The sequence below is a fragment of the Schistocerca cancellata genome, chromosome 2, assembly GCF_023864275.1.
Source record: "Schistocerca cancellata isolate TAMUIC-IGC-003103 chromosome 2, iqSchCanc2.1, whole genome shotgun sequence".
Lineage (NCBI taxonomy): Eukaryota > Metazoa > Arthropoda > Insecta > Orthoptera > Acrididae > Schistocerca > Schistocerca cancellata.
The window spans coordinates 799,288,588-799,300,090 of NC_064627.1; positions in this window are offsets into that span (position 1 = coordinate 799,288,588).

Genomic DNA, 11,503 nt, shown 5'->3' on the forward strand with positions numbered 1-11,503 from the left:
GGGGCAAACGAAGCATCAAGTGATGATGCAGTACAGAGCATACAGAAGATGGATCTTGCAAAAGTCTGGTGGTAGTGCATCACAAGAGCCTCTCTCTTACAAATCTTCATCCACTGAACATCAACACTTGATGACTGGATGTGGGGCACTCAACAGCATGGTCATCAGCACCCTTACAAAGAGTCAGTATGCCATTTTTGTGTGGAGAATAGGGGAGGTTGGGCATATGAAGACAAATGCTAAATGCTGTCCGTGCAGATTGAGTTGCTAATAACACTTTAAAGCCCACCTCTCCACCACAGAAGTTTGGGGATGAGGGCCAACAGTTCACAAAATTTCAAAACCTGTGACACTGCTCTCATTGTCAGTGAGGATGATGAACAGATCTTCATACAAACTGAGGACTGCCTTGATGTTAGTATACAAAACACGTGCTGCACACCCCATCTTCACAGAGTGGTGGATCCTCCTACCAGAGGAGGAAACTGTATGTTTAAGGCCTATGTCCCAAGTGCAGTTTAGTGAGCAGCACTTCCATCCATTGGTGTGGTTGGTATGAAGTCTGCCTTGCATGGTGGTCAATTTGAGTGACCACAGTTTGTTGTATGATTCTTCTGTGTGGTAAAGAGATGACTTCTGTGTGGTAATGAGATGATAGCATGCAAGAGGATGGCACATCAACATACTTCATCATAACATACTTCTTTGGCTGCTTTGTCAGCTATGTCATTTCCATGTATCTTGATGTGTCCAGGTACCCAGCAAGAGACCATCATCTTACCTCGGTGTTGGTGCTGCTGGAAGGTGTCATAGCTGACTTAAACCAACTGGTCTATTGGGTACATTTTGTGGGCCCCTCATAGCACACTGGGTGAGTCAGAAGAGGAGAACCTTATATTTGTGATGCTGAATCCACTCCAGAGGCATCATAATGCCATACAAGTCTGCATCATAATTTGTCCACTGTTCTGGAAGGTGTACTTGGGAACGTGATCAGGGAAAAAGAGCTGAATAATCGAGAGCATTCTCTTGCTGGAATTCATCTCTATAAACAACACTAAAACAATGGTACATACTTAAAATTGAAGAAAACTGTTGTGAAAATGTAATCTGAAGTACAAGTTTTCTTGTACTGCGTAGGCATACAATAACTTTGTGGCGTTGAAGAGCCAAGGTAGCAGTTTGTTTCATCCCTATCTGTTAATTCAGAGGTCTGGTATTTCCAGATCTGTTAAACAGTCAGCAGCACATATCCCGAATGGGCAGCACATATCCCGAATGGCTTGGTTGCATGAGGCTGATTCCTGAAAAGCAGCTCAGATTGGGGTGGACTGTCACACTAAATGCCAACAACTGACCCAATGCTGAGATTTTCAGGGCCGGTCGAGCCAGAAGAAGGCACCACTGAATCTGGAGGGATGGTTCACACCTATGGACATAGACTCTAACCCAGGCTGGTCCAAAGGGCTCCAGTCGATATCTGAATGCACTTATGGTGAATAGCATGTAACATCAAGCTGTTCCATAAACAATGCTGCCATAATCTAACTGTGATCTGACAAATGCACTATAAATCTGCAGGAGGTAAGATGTGTCGGCTCCCCATGCCTTTCCACAGACATTTTAAAATATTCAATGATGTGAAACCCTTTGTTCACATGTCTTTCAGGTGCAGGAACCATGTTAATTATGAGTCAAGTGTTAGGCCCAAAAAACATATATTGTCCTTAAAATTTACAAGAGTTTCCCCCATTACTTGGTGGGTGAAAACTGCGGCAAGCATGGATAAAGTTGACACAAGTAGTCTTCTCAAATGAGAACCAGAAACCAGTTTTACTGGCCAAAGTTTCCAGCCTCCATACTGTCAGCTGAAGTCATTCATAACCAAAGAACTTTTAAGTGGATGTCTGACTGCTGAAGGAATACCACTGGTAGCAATTGTGAACAGTTTGACACTGAGTACACTGCCTTGGGGGGGGGGGGGGGGCAATTGTCTGAACAAAGCATTCAGACGAGGAATCATGAGCTCAATAGCAAAGCACCTGTCCCCAAGGAAGGATTGAATAAGAAGTGGCAGATGTCCATGTAATTCCTATTCATGAAGTTGGCAAAGGAAGCTGTGTTTCTAAGTGGTATTGTATGCTTTTACAAGGTCAAGAAAACACTTTGATTAAATGGTTGATGGCATAGAAAGGCTCCAGTATCACTATCTCCAGCAGAATTAAGTTGTCAAGGATGGATCAGAAATTGCATTGGGAGTGGCGCAGGTGGCTACAGGAATCGAAGAGCCAGATGAGACTGCAGCTGACCATGCACTCAAGAGTCTTAACTGTACAGCTGGTAAGGACTACACTCGAATAACTATTAGTGGTGGCACAATACTTGCCTGGTTTCCATAAGGGAATTAATATTTCTTCCTTCCAAGTAACTGTGTACTGTCCAGTAAACCAGATCTGATTGAAACAATACAGGAGCTTATCTTTGGCTCTAGCACACAGGTAACAGAGCATCGTACAACGAATTTCATCTGGTCCTGAAGCTGTCTCTCTGGCTGCAGACAGCTGATTCCGGTTCACACATGGAGAATGGAAGATTCTATATCTCATTACACTAGAAATAGAGCCTCTTCATCTCCACAGTTCCATGGAACATTTGAAACTGAAGAGTTGGCCCAGATGATGCAGTGACGGTAAAAAAAAAAAAAAAAAAAAAAAAAAAAAAAAAAAAAAAAAAAAAAATTCAGCTTCTGGTGCATCCACCAAGACTATTTGTTAACAAAGCTGTAATGGATGGTGTACTGTCCGTGTCTGAAACCTGCCTTATTGAATCCTAAATTTGCACAGTGGAAGTGGGCCAATTAATGGAAGTCCTCTTCCATTCTTTTACCATTCATCTCACCTGTGCTCTTGCAGACCTGAAGGTATGAAGATATTCTGTAGCTGGAAGGTGTATTGAATTTCTCCAAAGTTGCATGCCTGTGATTGCCGAACGTCATTATTCATTTCACCAAGGGAAGGGCCATCGTCTGAGGTTGTGACTAGACTGGGGAATGGAATCAACAGCAGCTCATTGCATCACACAGGTTACGTGATCCACCATCTCTTGGGCACATTCCTGTTGTATGAAGACAGCCTGCTGATTGTGTGTGGCCCTTGAAGCATCCGCCTTTGTGATCTCTTGTTGACCACCATCTGGACCCAATCCAGAAAGAGGTCATTGTAATGCAAATCTGTGGCCACTTCCCACTGAACTGAGTCTGCAGTAGCTAGGGAGCAGAAACAAAGGTCACTGGCTGAAGATGGCTTTGTAGCTGTACAAAAGTGTGTCGTCTGGCCCAAGATCAAAAGGCAGGTACATTCTAAATGGACGACTTGCTCAATAATTCCACCACTGGAACAAGTGGTAGCAGAGCCCCACAGCACATTGTGTGCACTGAAGTCACCCATGAGTAGGAATGGATGGGAGAGTCCCGGAAGAGCTCTGTTGGTGCATCTGCATCCAGTGGATTGTGAGGTGGAAGATATAAACAGCACATTGTGATCATAATTGGCGTGAGGACTTCCACTGCAACTATTTGTATGGCCTTGGTAAGAGGGACAGGGGAGGAGTGGCATCTGTCATCAATGAAGACAGCCACCCCATCTTTAGCCCTGTCTCAAGTAAGGCAATCTTTCCTACAGGGGTGGTAGTCTCCTAACTCAAGTGTGATGGTGACTGTAAAATGAGTTTCTTGCTGCAGATGCAGAGTGGTCTCTCCTGAGTCATGAGCTATAATTCTCCCAAATGTAGTTTCCATTTAAGTTCCACTGCATTACAGGAGGCCCTGTGGGAGCTACTGATTAATGACGGTTGTCCCTGTTATTCCCCTTTCAGTGGTGGTAATTTACCTGAGTGTTCAGGGAAACACTACATGGTGGCCAGCTCTCTGTTTCTGCCTTGGCTGTAAAACCACCATTGGGAAGGGAGAGTGCTCACTGATCCAGTGGTTTTGCTGTCACTTCTCTGGTTTTGAATGGCTTTTTGTGTGACCTTTTCCTTAATTATGGAAGGAACTGGTTGCATGAGTAGAGAGAATGGCCTAGGGAACTCTCATGGTGTGCAGTGGTATGTGACCAAGGTTCTAAGCCCATTGTTAATGGCTTCTGAATGGTTTTTGTGTCATATATTGACAAGTGCTTGTTCTCTTACTCGCATGTGAGGTCTGGGTTTGTGTGGAGGTATCACACTTGCTGACTGGTTTCTTAAGTGTCGATGCAAAAGAATTAACAAACATCAGAGGCTGCACAGTTTTGAAACCTTTTTTTATCTTCAGCTTAGCGTATGCACTTTGTAACTTTGAAGTCCTGAATTTTTCTTTCCTCATTATAAACCCTGCACTTCCTGTTTGATACACGACGATCCCCACAGGAGTTTATACATTTCAGAGGAAATGTACAAGAGACACACAATTCGTGGGCTGAGCCTCCACAATTTCCACACGTAGCCCTCGAGTCGCATGCCATAGTGGTATGACCAAACCTATAACATTTGAAGCAACTCATTGGATTGGGAACAAATGGTCAAACCTTAGTGTGCAAGAATATGTTCAGCGAATTCTGGAGTTTTCAAGTTTAAAATAAGTGTTGCAGTTTTTATCAATGTGTCATTGAGTCTCCTAATATAGTTCTGCACTTGCATAACAACCGTGTTTTTCCACACTTCATGTAACTCATCAGGGTCCACCTCCAACATATCTGAACATGCAACCACGTCTTTACAGAAGTTGTGAGTGTTATGCAACTCAACAACAACAGAGTAGCCACCTAAGGTGTCGCATTCCAGAAGCGTAGTTCCAGAAGCGTAGTTACTCGGTGTGATGTGGCAGTCAACTAGAAGTGTTCCATTAGAAAGCTGTGTAACACATTTTAAGGACCAAGCAATACACTCCATCGAAAGGAGAGACTTTCTCAAAGATTTCTTCTGGCCTCTTGATTACAATGAAAGTGTTATGCCCTCTTTCTATAATTGTGAGACTACTTCTCAGGTGGGCTGACCAGCTGAGCCTTCTTTGTTGGATGGGTGTAGGTACGGAGTGGACGTGAACTGAGGTCGCTCCACAGGGATCATAAGAGCAGCTAGGGAAATAAATGCCTGTGCAAGCCTTATACAACTTTGTGTGTGTGTGTGTGTGTGTGTGTGTGTGTGTGTGTGTGTGAGAGAGAGAGAGAGAGAGAGAGAGAGAGAAAAAGAGAGAGAGAGAGAGGGGGGGGGGATCAGGGCAGGGAGGAGTGCAGGTGCCCTGGAGGTTCCCTGCTGTAGACTGTTTTACTGCAACAACCATTCACACAACATTCCACCACTGCATCTAACGAGGGTCCTTGAAGAATGCCCAGAGTTTACAGTACAAAGGTCTGGGAGTGCTGGCCAGCCCCAGCTCCTGACACCCAGGGTTGCCTTGACTGTACTGAACCATTGTTGTCAGAGCTCCCTGGGAGAAATTCAGCTCTCCCTTCCATAACTTGTGGGACACTCTACTGCAGACACCTCCACTGATACCTGTCTGGCTTGGATGGTCCTGCCAGTAGCTAAGCTACTGCTGCTAGCATAGCCCTCAGTGTCATTGAGGCACACAAACCTTTCCGGGGGGGTGGAGGGTGGTGGGAGGCAGGTGGCATCAATTGAATGAGTGTGTCGTGGGCACCAGTGACAAAAAAATCCTCTTACTAATCACTTCCCTTCCTTAGTTTTAGGTAATGAATGTATGTGTTATGATGACTGTGCAGAAATTAAATGACTCCCATATTACAAGGTAACAGATCCCTGGATGGAGGGTGTTACAGGGGAAGACTGGCTCACTTTATATTGACTTGACCTAAGACCACTGGAGAGAAAGATGGAAAGTATTCAAAATAAATGTGAGCACAGTTAAGTAAACTATTGATGTTAATATTAGAATAGTGTAATTTTGGTAGGTAGGAGAATGGACAGGGACAGGCACTAGCATTTATTTTGAATGCTGTTGAAGGAGCACATACCTGTGGCTGTTCTATAGTGTCTTAAAATTTAAACTACTTCAGAAGAACATAAAGTGCCCATTTGCAAGACTGATGAAACATCTACTGAATACACTACAAACTAAAACTAAACTCCGTCTGTACAGGCCTTGGAAGGCCCAACAGTACCAACTGGCCGCCGTGTCATCCTCAGCCCACAGGCGTCACTCGATGCGGATATGGAGGGGCATGTGGTCAGCACACCGCTCTCCCCGCTATGTCAGTTTACGAGACCAGACTGAATACACTAGCTAAACAAAATTAAGAAATGAGTATGTTTCCTGAACTGGAAAATAATAAGGGTTTCAGAACATGGTAGAGCTTAATTCCAATATATGTGGCATTATAAACATGTTCTGTGACTGAAAATTGATATAAAAAGGTAATTACACTAGAAAATTTCCTCAACAGCAACAAAATAGTTGATAAGGGATATAATTCCCACATTACTGCCTCACATACTGGGCAATGCTCCTTGAGGTGATTAAAGTGCCCTATTGTCACTCAATGCCTGAGAAAGAGCTATGTTTAGGTCAGCAGTAGCTTTTGGTGACTGAAGTGTTGCAGTTAACCTCCCCAGCAAATCCCATACATGCTGTGTAGAATTCAGGTTGAGAGACTTTACCAGTAACTTTATATAACTGTATTTGTCTTACAAGTGGCAATACAATGGATTAACATTGTATATAAACACAAAGTGTTCCCAGGAGAAAAGGTTAGTATTCCAGGAAACTATATAAATTAGTGTTTCAAGCAAAAACCATGTGATTTTCAGATTTTTAAAGATGCTTATGTGTCACCCACCCATTAATTACCTGCAGGTATGTGCTTCAGTCCTGGGACTTAGCCAAGTCAAAATTTTGTTATTCAGCACCTTATAATAAACAAGTTCTGGTGGAACAATGATAATGAAAACTGCCTTCCTTGCAATATTGTCATAATCATGATCTGCAGTTAGCTTCTGGGTTCTGTCTAATCTTGAAACAATTATGTATGTTAGTTCTGCATGATGAAGATAATAACAGTACTTCCCAACCAAAAGGAACAATCATTTACCATTTCTCAGCAACATCCCTCCAAGCTTTATAAGGAAGTCAAGGGCTTAGTCCTGTAGTATATAGTGTAGAGGCCATTACGTATTCCATATTCTGAATGACTGACATTGAACACTGAGCCACCCCCCACTCCCTCCTCCCCTCCCTTTTGTATAGGCATTGCAGCAACATATATAGGTACACTGGAGCATCTCCCCTGCCCCTTACCCTTAAGCTTTGTAGCAATGTATAAAGGTACAATGGAACTATTTAAGTATTAAAATTTTCTTGTTTTTGATATTATAGACCAGTAATCATAAAACGTTTTTTGCTGAAGGGCCAGTATGGACATTGTGGGGCGGAACCTCAGGCCGCACATGTATCGATCTTGTTAATAACTAGTAACCTATTTAAATCAGTATGTCCAGATAACAATAGCTGTAGGAAACCCAGAAGTATCAGTGTAAGATCGAAAGAAATGCCTCCCACAGGTGAGAGTATTAAAATCCTAATGGTAAACTGCCGAAGCATTCACAACTAAGTGTCAGAGTTTGAAGCGCTCATGAAAAGCAGTCGAGCTCACATAATACTAGGTACACAAAACTGGTTGAAATCTGAAATCAATAGCAGTGAGATTTTTGGAGAAACTTTAAATGTGTATCGAAAGGACAGGCAAATCGGAAATGGATGTGGTGTATTTGTTGCAGTAGACGAGAAACTCAAATACACCAGATAGAAATTGAAGCTGAATGTGAGATTCTTTGGGCAAGGCTCAGTATTAGTGGAGAGCATAAAATGGTAGTTGGATCCTTCTGTCATCCACCAGACTCATCTCCTGATGTAACCAAAAACTTCAAGAGAAAACTACAGTTCACTTGTAAATTATTTCCGCAATCCTTCTGTAATCATTGTGGAGATTTTAATCATTCAACAATTAACTGGGAAAATTGCAGTTTTGTTAGTGGTGGGTGTGATAAGACACCCTGTGAAACATTAATAAATGGTTTGTCTGAAAACTACCTAGAACAGATAATTAGGAACCCCACTCATGAGGGAAATGCAATGGATCTAATGGCAACAAATGACGATGTCCACATCGAAACCAGTATCAGTGACCATGATGTGGTTGTGGCAACTATGGCTACCAAAGTACAAAGGACAACTAAAACAAGCAGAAAGATATATTCATGTTCAGTAAAGTAGATAAAAAATTGGTAATGTCATATATTAGTGAGGAACTTGAAACTTCCAGCACAGGGCATGTAGAGGAACTCTGGCTCAAGTGGCATGTAGAGGAACTCTGGCTCAAGTTTAGAAGAATAGTTGACCGTGCACTGGAGAGATATGTACCCTGTAGAACAGTTCATAACGGGATGGAACCTCCATGGTTTACAGTTACTGTAAACACACTTCTAAAGAAACAGAGATTGCTGCATAATAGGTGTAAAACAAAGTGTAGGGTTATAGATAGAGAGATGCAGAATGAAACACGTTTGACTGCCAAGAGAGCAATGTGTGATGCCTTCAATGATTACCGTAAGCAGAATATTGTCAAGTGATATTTTGCAGATCCCAACGAAATTGTATGTAAAGGCTGTCAGTGGTACTAAAGTTACTGTCTAGCCCGTAATGAGTGAGACAGGAATTGAAACCGAGGGTAACAAAGCAAAAGCTGAAATGCTTAACTTCATTTTCAAATATTCCTTTTCAAAGGAAAACCCTGGGGAATCGCCCCAATTTAAGACTCGTATGACTGAAAAAAGATGAATGAAATAAGTAATGTCAGTGGTGTTGAGAAACAATTGAAATTGTTAAAATTGAACAAAGCTCCAGGCCCTGATGGGATCCCTGTCAGATTCTATTTTGAATTTGCAGCTGAGTTACCCCTCTTCTAGCTACAATCTATAGTACATCCCTCGAACAAAAAACTGTACCATTTCTTGGAAAAAGACACAGGTCACACTCGTCTACAAGAAGGGCAGAAGAAGTGATCCACAAAACTACTGTCAAATATCCTTGAAATCGATTTGTTATAGAACCTTAGAACATATTCTGACCTCAAACATAATGAGATCTTGACCAGAATGAGCTCCTCAATGCCAACTAGCATGGTTTTCAAAAACATTGATCTTGTGAAACCCAATGCACACTTTTCTCACATGACATACTGAAGGCTTTGGATCAAGGTAATAAGGTAGATGCTGTCTTTCTTGGTTTCCAAAAAGCATTTGACTCAGTACCGTGTTTATGCTTATTGTTAAAATATTATCATATGGGGTATCATGTAAAATTTGTGACTGGATTAAGAACTTTTTGGTAGGGAAGATTGCATGGAGAGTCAGATGTAAAAGTAACTTTGGGTGCACCCCAGGGAAGTGTCATGGGCCCTTGCTGTTCATGTTGTATATCAATGACCTTAACAGACAATATTAATAGCAAAATCAGGCTTTTTGCAGATGATGCAGTTATTTATGCTGAAGTACTCTCTGAAAGAAGCTGCAGAAATATTCAGTCAGATCTTGATAAGACTTCAAAATGGTGCAGAAATTGGCAACTTGCTCTAAATGTTCAGCAGTGTAAAATTTTGCACTCCACAAAACAAAAAAAAACGTAGTATGTTAGTACTATATCATCACTGAGTCACTGCTGGAATCAGCCAACTCTTGCAAATTCCGAGGTGTAACACTTTGTAGGGATATGAAATGGAATGAACACATAGGTTAGTTGTGGGTTTATTGGTACAATACTGGGGAAGGACAATCAATCTACAAAGGAGATTGCTTACAAATTATTCATGTGATCGAAATCATTTGTGTGACTGGTTCTAGAATATTGCTCAAGTGTGTGGGACCTGTACCAGATAGGACCAACAGGGGATGTTGAAGTATACAGAGAAGAGCAGCATGAATGGTCACAGGTTTATTTAATCTGTGCGAGAATTTTCACAGAGATACTGAAGGAAATGACCTGGAATACTCTCGAAGATAGAACTATCCTGACAAAGTCTATTAACAAAGTTTGAAGAACTGGCTTTAAATGATTACTGTAAGAATATACTACAACCCACTTCGTATCACTCTCATAGGGATTGCGAAGATAAGATTAGAATAGCTACTGCATGCACAGAAGCATTCAGACAATCATTATTCCTGCACCCTATACATGAATGGAACAGAAAGAAACTCTAATAACTGGCTTTAAATGATTACTGTAAGAATATACTACAACCCACTTTGTATCACTCGCATAGGGATTGCGAAGATAAGATTAGAATAGCTACTGCATGCACAGAAGCATTCAGACAATCATTCTTCCTGCACTCTATACGTGAATGGAACAGAAAGAAACTCTAATAACTGGCTTTAAATGATTACTGTAAGAATATACTACAACCCACTTTGTATCACTCACATAGGGATCGCGAAGATAAGATTAGAATAGCTACTGCATGCACAGAAGCATTCAGACAATCATTCTTCCTGCACTCTATATGTGAATGGAACAGAAAGAAACTCTAGTAACTGGTACGATGGGTACTCTCTGCCATGCACTTCAAGGTGATTTGCAGAGTATAGATGTAGATGTAGAACTTTAGGCCAGTGTTAAAACATTTTCATTTTTTCTGTATATAATTCCCTGACCAACTTTAGACCCGTCAAAAGGAAATCAAGGGTTAATAAGGAGCAAAAAAGACGTGTTAATTCAGCATTATAGTTTTACTTTGATTTAACATGATTTGTATTTGTAACAAGATATTTGTTCAATTTCAGTCACTATTGTCAGAAGCTGTCTTCACAGCCAGTGCAATTAAAGGATAATCAGAAACCTAAGAGTTTGCAGTTACTTGATAAGAAAATTAAAATATGAACTAGAAATCACAGAGATAGTAAAACTGTTCCTTTGAGTACAAAATAATGCAAGTAGGGGAAACACCAGTCATTTGAAACAAAAGTAGTAAGTGGTGCAAAGATACTCTGAGTGGTAGAAAGTTACCCTGACTGACTGTATGCGATATGAGACGTGATCAAAACTGCTTATTAAATATTTTGACTTGTCATCTTTCTTTTGCTTTAAAACAGCCAAAATTAATGTTCCTTGCCACAGACAAGTACCATATTACGAGATGACCATCTATGTAATGCACATTCACTGGCAGATGTTACTTCTGTGCAAAAATTGTACCACAGCAGCTGATTGGTACAAATTGCAAATGCCCTCGAGTTAACAATACTGGAAGAGAAACAATAAAAGATTACCTTTCTCACATCCTGTACCCCTGCATTGGTCACACAACTTGTGCTTTTGCCCCTAGGGTAGGTGGCCAACTTTACTTAGCTCACAGTCGATTCACCAATGCAGTTAAAATTAAGCAATCATTAAATGTTACTGTCTCTGTAAGTACTTTTGTTTATTACTGAGCAGGAAAACTACACTCTT